Genomic DNA, 12,157 nt, shown 5'->3' with positions numbered 1-12,157 from the left:
TAGGGGCAGAATAAAAAGAGGGCTCAGCCTAGAATCCTTATGCAGCCACAAGTGAGCTAAGCCTAACTTCCCTTGAATTCCATTGAACCTTACCTGATTCCAAGCAGGTGCTAATTGTTGACAAATGAACACAAATATACATGTCCCAGGGTAATGTTGCAGGATCCAATCTGGGTCAGTCACCGGGACCAGAGGTTTTGGTCTTTTGAGCAGTGGTGTGATTCAATTTTTCTTACTACCGGTTCTATGGGCATGGCTTGGTGGTTGTGGCAGGGGAAGGGTACTATAAAATATCTAGTCAAAGGTGGTATTTGCCAGTTTTCAGAACTACTCATAATTTTCACTACCAGTTCTCAGAACTGGTCAGAACCTGCTGAATACCACCTCTGCTTTCAAGTTTTTGGACTCACGCAGGAGTTCATTTTCAGGGAACTTCTCTCTATTGGAATGTGTATTCCCTAACAGTTGAGTTGAGAATATTTCTGGTCATAGACATGAGTAGCAGTAAATCAGTTTGATTGGTCCTTAATTTGTGGACCTGATATTTTGCTCCTGACAGAACTCTACAGATGCTGTATTTTGTAGGCAAGAAGTAAAACAGTGCTTAAAACCCTGCTTTTTAATACTTGTGTTATTGCATGATATCTACTCTGTCATCATGACAAAATGTTTTGCTCTGGATGCTTCATTGTGCACAGGAGTTTGGGGTCTTTTGCTTCCATTCCCCATTAGTGAAGTTCAGATGCATGAACTGGACATGTTTTAACCATCACTAACAATTCAGAATATTTGGAATTTATTGTTGCCCTAAATCATCTGACAATTTATATGCCAGCAGGATATTTTCACAAACTGCCTCTGACCAGCCAGCCACCCTTTGCTTTTAGTGCATTCTGAACGTTAAACCTTTATGTTGATTCAAAAGAATGCCCATTTATTTGCACAATCATTTATCCCTCCATGAAGCACAGGCGAGTGAAACACTTCGAATCATCCCTTGTTTCTTTCCTTCCTTTCAAATTTTCTTTGATTAATTATTTGCTAGAACAGATAAAAATGTCTTTGGCATTCATTATCTCAGTAGAACCGATTGTGGAAACAAATTGACAGCAACTCTGATTTAGTTGTGGTTGCCCATTGGGGGTATCAGGAGACAGACTTTATGCAGCATAAAAAACAAACTCTAAATACAAAGTCTTAATGGAGCACAACAAATAAAAAGCAAGCAGTCTGTGGCCAGTCTCCTTGATCTCCTCTTTTTCCTACCTCTCACATTCAGAAGCAAAGTGTACTGTTAAACGGCTGTCTCAGATAGACATGGAAAGACAACATGTGCTACTCAATTAATTTTACTAGTTCATTTCTGAGTATTAAGAGATTTTTCTTTAGAAACCTACATCCATGGCTGGGCTATCAAGATAGGAGAGTTGATCCTTTCCTCTCCTTGATAGCCCAAGCATGTTAGCCATCCTATTGTTTCATAAAGGCCTAAAGGCTCTGCCAGTTGGACTGGGCTTCCAACAGCAAAATGGAGGTGGTTGATCGAGGAACAACAGATCCCATCTCCCTCAATTTTGTCCCTGCCTCCCTACATATCTTTGATGTTAATTGTTGGTTTTAATTTATTTAGGTTTTAATATACATGTATTTTTTATGTTTGAGAGCTGCCCAGAGTTACCTTATGGTAAGATGGGTGACCAATAAATAGAAATATAAGAGGTTCAGTAGCACAGTGGTTAGAGTGCTGCACTGCAGGCCATTTCTGCTGACTACCAGCTACTTTGGGCAGTTCAAATCCCACCAGGCTCAAGGTTGACTCAGCCTTCCGTCCTTCTGAGGTGGGTAAAATGAGGATTGCCCCAGATTGTTGGGGGCAATATGCTGTCTCTGTAAAACTGCTTAAAGAGGGCTGTAAAGCATGATAAAGTGGTATATAAGTCTAAGTGCTATCGCTATTGCTATTAAAAATAATAAAATAAAATCAATCATAATTCCACTCAAAGAGAAGGGATTAAGTAGGTATGTATTCCAGACTCACACCTCAGAAGTACCCCTAGACCTCCTACCATCCAGATCCTGGAAAAAGAAGAGACCCTTAGCCTAGTCTTGCCCAAAAGAAAAGCCAAATGAGAAAAGCTTTCTCTTCCCCCCCCCTCTCTCCCTCTTCCACCCACCCCTCTCTCTCCTGCTTCCCCTTCTCCCTCACTACATACACATTCATCCTTTTTAGGATGAATTCCACAAGGCTCAGCCCATAGTTGTGGCCTGCTGTTTGCTCTAGTTTTGAACTCAGCATCCCATCCTCGTTGGATGTTCTAGCCTGCATGGCCAAGGAAAAAAATCTTCCTATCCAGGTAGCAGATGTGGTGTGGCCTGCTGCTGTTAAAAAGTCAGGTAAAAGAAAGTAGTTGCTGCTACATTGGATAGTCAGTGGCTCCAATAGTAAACACTGTATAGTATTTCATAGTTTTTGCTTGCCCTGTAAGCTATCACTGGCCACCACTTGTACTTGCCTTGGATGTCCTAGATATTGTATTTAGCCTGTTTACATGGTCAGATCCTTCCTTCCTTGTTTATATCATTGTTTGATAGGGAACATCTTGGTGACTAACATAGGATCAAAACTTTATAAGCTTGAGACACAGAAAAGAATCTAACATATCTGATGACAACCCACAGTCATTCAACTGATTCTCAGTGGAATCTCCTGTTTCAGTTGAGGTTGACTGACACCAGGAAGCTGTGCCTGGCTGAATAGCAATAGCACTTAGACTTACAATGTATACTACTTCACAGGGCTTTATAGTCCCCCCCCCCAAGCAGTTTACAAAGTCAGCATATTGCCCCCAACAATCTTGGTTCCCATTTTACTGACCTCAGAAGGCTGGAAGACTGAGTCAACCTTAAACTGATGCAAATAGTAATAGCAATAATCCTTAGATTTATATACCACTTCACAGTGCCTTATAGCCCTCTCTAAGCGGTTTACAGAGTCAGCCTATGGCCCCCAACAATCAGAGTCCTCAATTTACCAACCTCGGAAGACTGGAAGGATGAGTCAACCCTGAGCCTGTCAGGATTGAACTGTTGGCAATTGGCAGATTTGGCCTGCAGTACTACGTTCTAACCACTGAAGTATCCATTAAGAATGTCCACTTAATGGAATTGGGGAATTTCTGCCAAGCAGTTCCACTGGATAGTTTCTAGTTCTCAATAAGATAGTCTTTGAAAGGCCTCTCCATATGTACCAGTCCTGAGGGTTTCCTTCAGAGTAGAAGCAAGAGAACCATGCTAGGAGAAAGACAAGAAGTTAATCTGACTGCTCAAGGGTACAGCCCTAATTTGAGGCTATTCTCTGATAATAAAGAAATGAAGCAAGATATTTGGGGGGGAGGAAATTGTCTTCAAATCAGTTTTGACTCCTAGGGACCACCTGAACTGCATGAAATCTTCTTGGCAACATTTCTGAAAATTGCTAATCATTTCCTTCTTACTATGGCTGAGAGAGAAAGACTGGCCAAAAGGCAGCTAGCTGAAATGTTAAAAAAAGAGTTGCAGTTTGTCCATTACTATTCCCTGTCGGCTCTGGTCATATGTTTCAAAAGGTGGAATTATCTTTCATGGAACAGATCTATAACTTGGAACATTTCTCAAATCATGACTACTGCTGGAGGGACAAATATTAGTCATGGCCAGGAAACTTGCCCAACTCTGGCTGGTACATCAGTCGCAACCCTACTGGAACATAAGGACCTTTTTAATAGTGATTTGTGTCCTTATTGCCAACTTTCCAAATACTATTGTGGTTTCAATGTGTGGTTCCCTTTGAAAACCATTTGGAAACTGCACCTGATTCAGAATATGGCACTCCAGGTGTTGTCAGGTTTATGCTATGCCCATGTTGTATATTGGTTGCCAGTAGTTTTATGGGTGTAATTCTCAATCTTAGTTTTAAGCTAAAGCAATTTTCTTTGGTTTGTTATTCAAATGTGCCTCCAACTTCAAGGCTGCCTCTTCCAGCAGGATTTAACCAATCTAATGATGGGTAGTGCTCCATTCTTAGGAAGTGAGGAAGCCAAGGCCTCACAACATTGCTCTGGTTAAAACGCCCCAGTTCTCCAGAATAATATCCTCATAGAAAGTGAAGTAGCTCCATGACAGTATCCTAACTACCACCAACTAATTCCCAAGGACTTTAAAGAGTATTATGTTGGAATTGTTATGGGAATTTAACTTGAATGTAATTTGGATGTAAGGGATTTCTTTTTAAGAACAAACACACAGTTGAGGATAGAAAAAGTTGTCATTTATTTACTTGTTTGGATTATACCCCAAAATTAATTTTGAACAACTCAAGGTGATCTCCATAATGCCATCTCATTTTATTAGGATCCTGCAACATTATCCTGGGACACATATATTTGCTTTCATCAATGGTTAGCACTTTAGAGGTGGATTCAGACAAGAGATATGGATTGGGTCAAAATCACCCAACCAGTTTTCATGCCTGAGGAGAACAGGAAGTCTTGTTTTATATGCAGCATCTTAACCACACCACCAAACTGGCTCTCTTAGTACTCACAGTGACTATCTACCCTGGGATTAGAATAGTCACAGTTGTAATGCTATCTCTCGAATATTAATATACCTGCAAGGTCAACATTCTCAGTTGTTAAAAACTGAGTTTTTACTTATTCTGAATTGTTCCTTTACTATAGCTGTATGCTTCTAATGTTGATATATTTATGTATTTTGTATTTAATATGCCTACTTGCCTAAATTCATTGTCTTGCCTGTTATTCTTTTTGTTTTAGTTGCTTGGATAGCCTAATTTTATTTATTTATTTATTTATTTATTTATTTGTCAATTGCTTACAAGATAATAGGTATAAGTAAAAACATAGTTATGAAGACATGGATACATACATGCATGCATGCACACACACACACACACACACACACACACACACATTTATATATATATTTCCTGAGGTTTTTGCAGGTATTTGTATGTGGATCTTTGGTTATTTGGGTTTTCTCCCGCGTAAAATTGGAAGTATCCTGGCAACTTTTCGACGAAATCTCATTCGTCATCTTCAGGTTTATGTCTTCGGCTTTGTGCTTCTCGGAGTAATGTGAGCTTGCAGCTGCTTCTTCCTTTTAACTGCTAGTGGGGGTGTGACTTGATTGGGTGGGGGCTTGGCTGTGTTCTGATTGGATGGGGGGCTTGGCTGTGTTCTGATTGGCTGGGGGTGTGTTCTGTTCAGGTGGGGGCTTGGTTGTGCTCAGGTTAGTCTTAGTTGCTGGGGGATTTGAGCTGGTGAGCTGTGATCCTGTTGTTTAGCTTCACGTTCGTGGTCATGCCACATCTTCATGGTGGGTGTCCGTTCGCTTCATGTATGGGTCGGAGGGGTTTGAAGTGGGTAGTGATGTAGCTGCGGTATGGCTTCTGGTCTGTGGTCATGTCTCATCATCTGTGTGGGTGTGAGTCTGCTTTCTATGTGGAAGTGTGGTGGTAGCATCTTATGTGGCCCTCGTGGGTGTGGGTCTGGTGTCATTCTTCATGTTAGGTACTCGTCTGTTCATGAGGGCAGGTTTCCAAATGGCTGGTAGGTGGGAGGTATCATCTCATTTATTCATGTTGTGTGGGTGTTTTTCTATCTCTATGGCTTCTCTGATTATTCTGTTGTTGAAGTGTTCAGTTTTGGCAATAGTTCTGGTATTTTTAAAGTCAATCTCATGTCCTGTGGCTTTGAGGTGTTGGACCAGGGAAGAGGCCGGTTCTTCTGTTTTGATTGAGTTCTTGTGTTCTTCAATGCGTGCACTTATTCTTCTGTTGGTTTGTCCGATGTATGTGGTGGGGCAGGCGGTGCATGGGATTTCGTATACTCCTTGGTTTTCTAACTCGAGTCTGTCTTTAGGGTTTCTTAGGATGGTAGATATTTTTCTTTTTTTGCAGTATGCTATCATAATGTGTTTTTGGAGGATCTTGCTAATTTTGTCTGTAGTGCCTTTTATATATGGGAGAAGGGCTTTGCCATTCTCTTGTCCTCTGTCTTGGATTTTGGTTGGGGTTTCTTTTTGGATTAGGTGGGTAATCTTCTTTCTTTGGAATCCATTGGCTGTTAGTATGTTAGTGAGAGTGTGTAGTTCGGTTTTTAGGTGTTGTTCATCAGCTAAGCATTTTGTACTGGAGATGAGTGTCTCAGCTACGGAATTGATCTGTGCTGGGTGGTGGTGTGAGAGTGCATGTAGATAGCAGTTTGTGTGTGTTTTCTTCTGGTAGATGGTGTGTCCTAGGAAGCCATTGGATTTTTTGTAAACTAAGACATCTAGGAAGGGAAATTGATTTTTAGCTTCTGTTTCATGGTGAATTGTATTTTGGGGTATATGCTGTTGAGGTGTGAGGAAGTTGTTCAGTTTTTCTTTCCCGTGTGGCCAGATTATGAAAAATCCCCCAGCAACTAGGACTAACCTGAGCACAACCAAGCCCCCACCTGAACAGAACACACCCCCAGCCAATCAGAACACAGCCAACCCCCCCAACCAATCAGAACACAGCCAAAACCCAACCAATGAGAACGCACCCTCACCCAATCAGAACACAGCCAAGCCCCCACCCAGTCAAGTCACACCCCCACTAGCAGTTAAAAGGAAGAAGCAACTGCAAGCTCACATTACTCTGAGAAGCACAAAGCCGAAGACACAAGCCTGAAGATGACGAATGAGATTTTGTCAAAACGTCTCCAGGATACTTCCAATTTTATGTGGGAGAAAACCCGAATAACCAAAGATCCATATATATATATGGATATGGCATAGCAGTTGGAATGCAGTATTGCAAGTTAACTCTGTCTACAACACCTGGAGTTCAATCCTGGAGGGCTCAAGGTTGACTCAGACTTCCATCCTTCCGAGGAGGATAAAATGAGGAGCCAGATTGTTGGCAGTAATATGCTGACATACAGAGAGTGCTGTAAAGCACTGTGGAGCTACTATGAACCTAAAGGCTATTGCTATTGTTAATAAATCCCTTGAAAGTGAATGTTCTTGACCCAAATGCTCCTAAAATTTAAGGTTCTTCATAGTTCAGGGGACTATTGATATTGGTCATGTTTATTAAGTTATTGCTTACTAAAAAGATGATGCTGTCCTTCCAGCTGCTTCTCTGGAATTCTAACTCTGAGCATCACATACTCATACAGGGTGACAGACATGCATTATTATATATCACAGCTCCAGAATTCCACATCAATATTACCACCCGTCCCGCCCCATACTTTGAGGGCTGCCAAAGATGAGATAGCAGGCGACAGACCTGCCGGCTTGCACATATGGAAATGTTCAATTTGTAATCTGATTACACCACCAAGGGGAAGAAGAGGAGGGGGCACCCAAAAGCAAAACAGACGCCCACTTGATACCTGTAGCAGATTTGTTTCATGGCTAAGTGCAGAAAATTCTCAACATCGTGTCGAGTTTCCTATGGCTGTCCAAGTCAACTGATGGAAGTAGTTGTTTAATTCCTGGGGAACCCTTCAAACAGGCATATGTCAGACCTAATTTAATCCATAGAAAGATAGACTAATTGTTAGGACTTTTGTAGCGGCATAATGCAGCCATTGAGTCAGACTGTGCCTCTTGTAAAGGTTTGCATGTAAGAACTAAAGGGCCTGCCTTTGTTCTTGAGAAAAGATGCTTTTGTCTCAGATGCTAGGATTTTCTCCCCCCCTCCCCCAACCTTCCAAGCCTAGGATAAGTTTGCTTTGCCTGGGTGGTGTGGCAGAAAGGAAGGATAGAAGACTAGTTTCATCAATTTAAAGAGACTTCTTTCAGGAGAAGATATTGATCAGATACTCTGCCAAGTGTTTGGAGAGGGCCAAGGAACAAACCTGTTAAACTGAAGTTTTGTCTTGGAGACAGGAACAGAGTATTAGGGTGAAAAAATATCTGAGACCATGATGGCTAAAAATAAAATCTGTTAAAGTGCAGCGCTGGGGAAGGAAACAATACGAACATTTTTTGGGGGTGAGGGGAAATGAAGTGTGAAGGAGAGTGAGAAAATCCTAGCATCTGGGACAAAATAAGAAATAATGTATTTTTTCCTTCACCTGACTTTAAACACCCAAACACACAAATGGAAAAAGGAAGGAAAGGAAAAAGGAAAGATGGCTACCCCACCTCCAATTAATAATTTATGATACACTGAGAGACTAAACTTTGTAAATCCCAAAGGTGCTTTTTCAAAAGGCAACGGGTTTTTCTTTGGTTTTCCTTGAAGAAACAAGTTCTGAAGAAGCTTCTTGGATGAAAAGCGAAACGTCTTCAAGGAAAACCAGAGAAAGTCCAGTTATCTTTTGAAAAAGCACCTTTGGGGCAATCATAACCTGCAGGACTGAGAATCTCCACAGACATTAAGCTTTGTAAAATTCACATTTCCAAAAAGTTGCCAGTGTTAAGGTTGTAGAATCAAGATAAAGTTAGTGATAAGTCCAGTTTGTGAAAATAGTGAACCTACAAGGTAAAAGTGAATGGTAAATAGCCACATTTGTTTATTTAATGTTTATCTTAAGTCTTCACTGTTAAAACCAATTTCCAAACATGCAGAAATCTTGCTGGCTTGCTCATTAGTTCATTTATTCTTACAGACCACTCAAATCATTTGGCGTAAACCAAAATGGTTTTTTCTCTAACATTAAAAACATAAAATTGAAATATAAGACCCTTGGTATACACATCCCAATTCCATTAGTGGCAGGATGAACATCTCATTCAGTATCCCTGGTTTTTACATGGACATATTACTGTCTTCATTTGAAATCCTTCTCTAATTGATATGATAGGCAGAGGTGGTATTCAGCAGGTTCTGGAGAACCAGTAGCGGAAATTTTGAGTAGTTTGGAGAACCGCAAATACCACCTCTGACCGGTAGTAAAAAAAAATTGAATCCCACCTCTGATGATAGGGATATGAGTATAGGAATGCCCCATTATTCTCTTATGTTTTTGGAAAAGACCAAACGGAACTAGAATCAAAATTATCCTAAGAAAGGTATCTTAGAATACTAGCCTTTTTTAGTTCACATTGTATGGATCATTTGTTATAACAATAGAGTCAGTAAAGTCTGGCCTTGTGAAGAGTCAAAGAGTAGTAGTTTTTGAATCCAATGAAATATAAATGCTTTCATGATCAGTAAGCCAACTCTAAATTCATTTGAACTGAACTTGACTCATGTGACATTGGAGGTCATGTCCATGTAGTTCTTTTTAAACAACAGTATAGTTTATCATTGACATTTACCAGATGTTTTTGATTTCCTGGTCTATCCAGAGTTACCTCCCATCCAAGTACCAACTAAATCTACCTCTGATGATTAATTTGTGGGTAAACAATTTGGTTCAGTCTAAAGCCTTGGTGGGCAATGTCTTCTAGTCCTAATTGCAGGAATAAATCAGTAGAATAGAAAAACATGAACAATATCCTTCATAAATTAATTTATCTTTGACCCACAGTGTCTGAGTTTTCTGATGTTTCTAAACAAACTCATATCTATAACAATTTTATTCATCTTTATTCATCACATGATGTTATGTGATAATTGTTACATAACAAGGATAATTGTTTGTTTATCCAATTTCTATAGCTTCCCATCTCAAGCAAGGCTGTGAACATAATCATAAACAGTTACAGATTAAATATATATGGCAGCCAAGAAAAAAATCTCCATAGATATCAATATAGCCAAGAAAAAGGACCCTTCATGTTCTTGGGGACCCAGATCCGGACACAAAACCAGAACTTTAAAACTTTATGAAAGGCCAACAGGCCAGAATCATCCTCAATCCTGAGGGGAGAATGTTCCAGAGGGCATCAGCTATGGCAGAGAAGGCATGCCTCCTAGCATCCACCAATCAACATTCCTTGTCTGGTGGAACATGTAGTGTGTCCAACTTGTAGGACTGAATTGAACCACTGGGAGAAGATAGCACCTTTGGTATCCCAGTCCCAAACCATGAAGGCTTTAAAGATGATAAATACCTTGAATTGCACCTGGAAATACAAAGGTAACTAATACAGGTTCATGTAGTAGTGATGTTACAAGTACCAAATATCTGTCAACAGGATATTTTCCATACAAGGCTTAGAATAGCCTTGTATGTCTAATGCCATTTCATAATACCTACTCGGATTTGAAGAAGACATCTTGTTGTGAAGTGAATGTTATGAACATGGCTCTGCAGTCCCTGTCTGAAAGCTCAAGTCGAACACAATGGAGATATTGTAAATACATACCAGAACCCAAAATATAGCTAATGAGTTGTCACTCCTGTCCAAATAAAGTGAAAAAAAATCCAAACTTTTCTATTCTACAAATGGTGATGACGGGGAGAGAATAACCTAAAGTCACTTAATGTCCATGTGGTTTAGTTGAGTTTTAAGATCAATATTATTTATCTTCTTCTGTATTAGGTTGAGAAGATGATCAAGCAAGTCTAGATAGGAAGATTTGGTCATACTTTCCAAAGACTAGAAACTTTGGACTTTGGAGAATGATATAATTCTCTCTATTGTTCATGCATAACTTTAGAAAAGAGTTCAGTCAACAGAATCAGCACTTTTTTTCTAACAAATTATATGAAATAAACTTAATGTGAGCTGCAGCTCAGATACTTCCACATTTGTTTTTTTGCCATCTTAGACCAACAGTTCTCCGCCTATAAGTTCAATGAAATGTGATTGAAACATGTACTGTATGTCTATGAATAGGATCAAGTGAGAAAGAATATAAATTAATTTGGACACACAATCAGTTAAAAACAGCAGTGGGAATGAGTGCCTGAACAACTAATGGAAAACTGCCAAATCCCCCTCTTGTGCACAGGCAAACACACTCATAGAGGCACACACACACTGTAAGAGTTAGGTCAAGAACAAGAAAGTTCATCCTGTCTCATGCCTTCTAGAGACAGTAGAAAGAACCACCCAACGTTGAGACTTTCACATCCCCCAGACTCTGGCATTTTAGATAACACAGAACTGAGCTGAAAGCTACCTATTGTTTTCAGTGCATATATCAGATCAAAATCTGGCCTCCTCAAACCACTGTTACTTTCTGAGTACAACATTTTCTTCACCTCCAGTTTATCACAGGAAAATATCTGTAGTCTTTGCGAAAATGTGAGATCCCGCTTTGATCTGGCTTTCTCAAAAGGGTACTTGGACACTGTCCAAAGAAGTCTTGTTGGCTGATAGAATATCCTTGACTTAATTTCCCCATGACCAAAACTGAAATAGTTCCCCACCACCACTTCCTGCTGACCATCCAATTAAAACTCCATAAATAAGATCACTTAGACATGTTTCACAGCATTTGAACAGAAAGATTTATTTTAATCAGCTGGTCTCGAACTATGGCTTGCAAGCCAAAAGGTCCCTTAGCCAGTTGTCCAGTTTTCTTCGCAAACCCTACAATGCATACCCTCCTAAGGGTTATCAGTTATGTCATGCATTATAAATTATCCAATCAGAGCAGTGGGAAACAACATTTCTATTTAATACCATGAGAAACAGTGGAAGTCAGCGATTGATACCAACACAATGATGGGAAAAAGTGTCCAGAGGTGCTACTCACATAATCTCATTTTACAACATCTTGAAAATTCAATAGAAAAGCACTCGACTAACAATACCCAAATGACATGCTTCTGATGATTGTTCCAAAATGTTCCTTAAGACCCTGAACAATAAGAATGCCCTCTAAATATATCTCAGAACAAACAATTTGTTTCTATATTTTCATTTTTTTAAAAAATAAATAAATAAATGTGCATTGTTAGTCAACTATTGATATAACCCTTCAAAAATCATGCAATCTGACTGCTGGCACTTCTCAGGGAAATGAGGAAAAGATTAATAGGAAAGCATGGCTCAAAATCATTATAGGAATCAGATATCTGCTTGCTTCCAAGAAAAGTCCATGATATACTTTTCGCTTCCCATAAAAAACATACAATATTTTGCTTGCATAGTATTTTTCAGCATTTACAGTTTTCAACGAATTTTGAAGTAAAACTCCAATAGCTATTCTCTCAGCTACATTTTGGTGCTCTTTCAAATTAAGTAGATCACAAAATTTTTTAAAAAAGCATTTTTTAAA

The sequence above is a fragment of the Notechis scutatus genome, chromosome 4, assembly GCF_049901735.1.
Source record: "Notechis scutatus isolate UNSWTSFEM ecotype Mainland chromosome 4, rNotScu1.2, whole genome shotgun sequence".
Lineage (NCBI taxonomy): Eukaryota > Metazoa > Chordata > Lepidosauria > Squamata > Elapidae > Notechis > Notechis scutatus.
Note: the sequence above shows the minus strand (reverse complement) of the source record.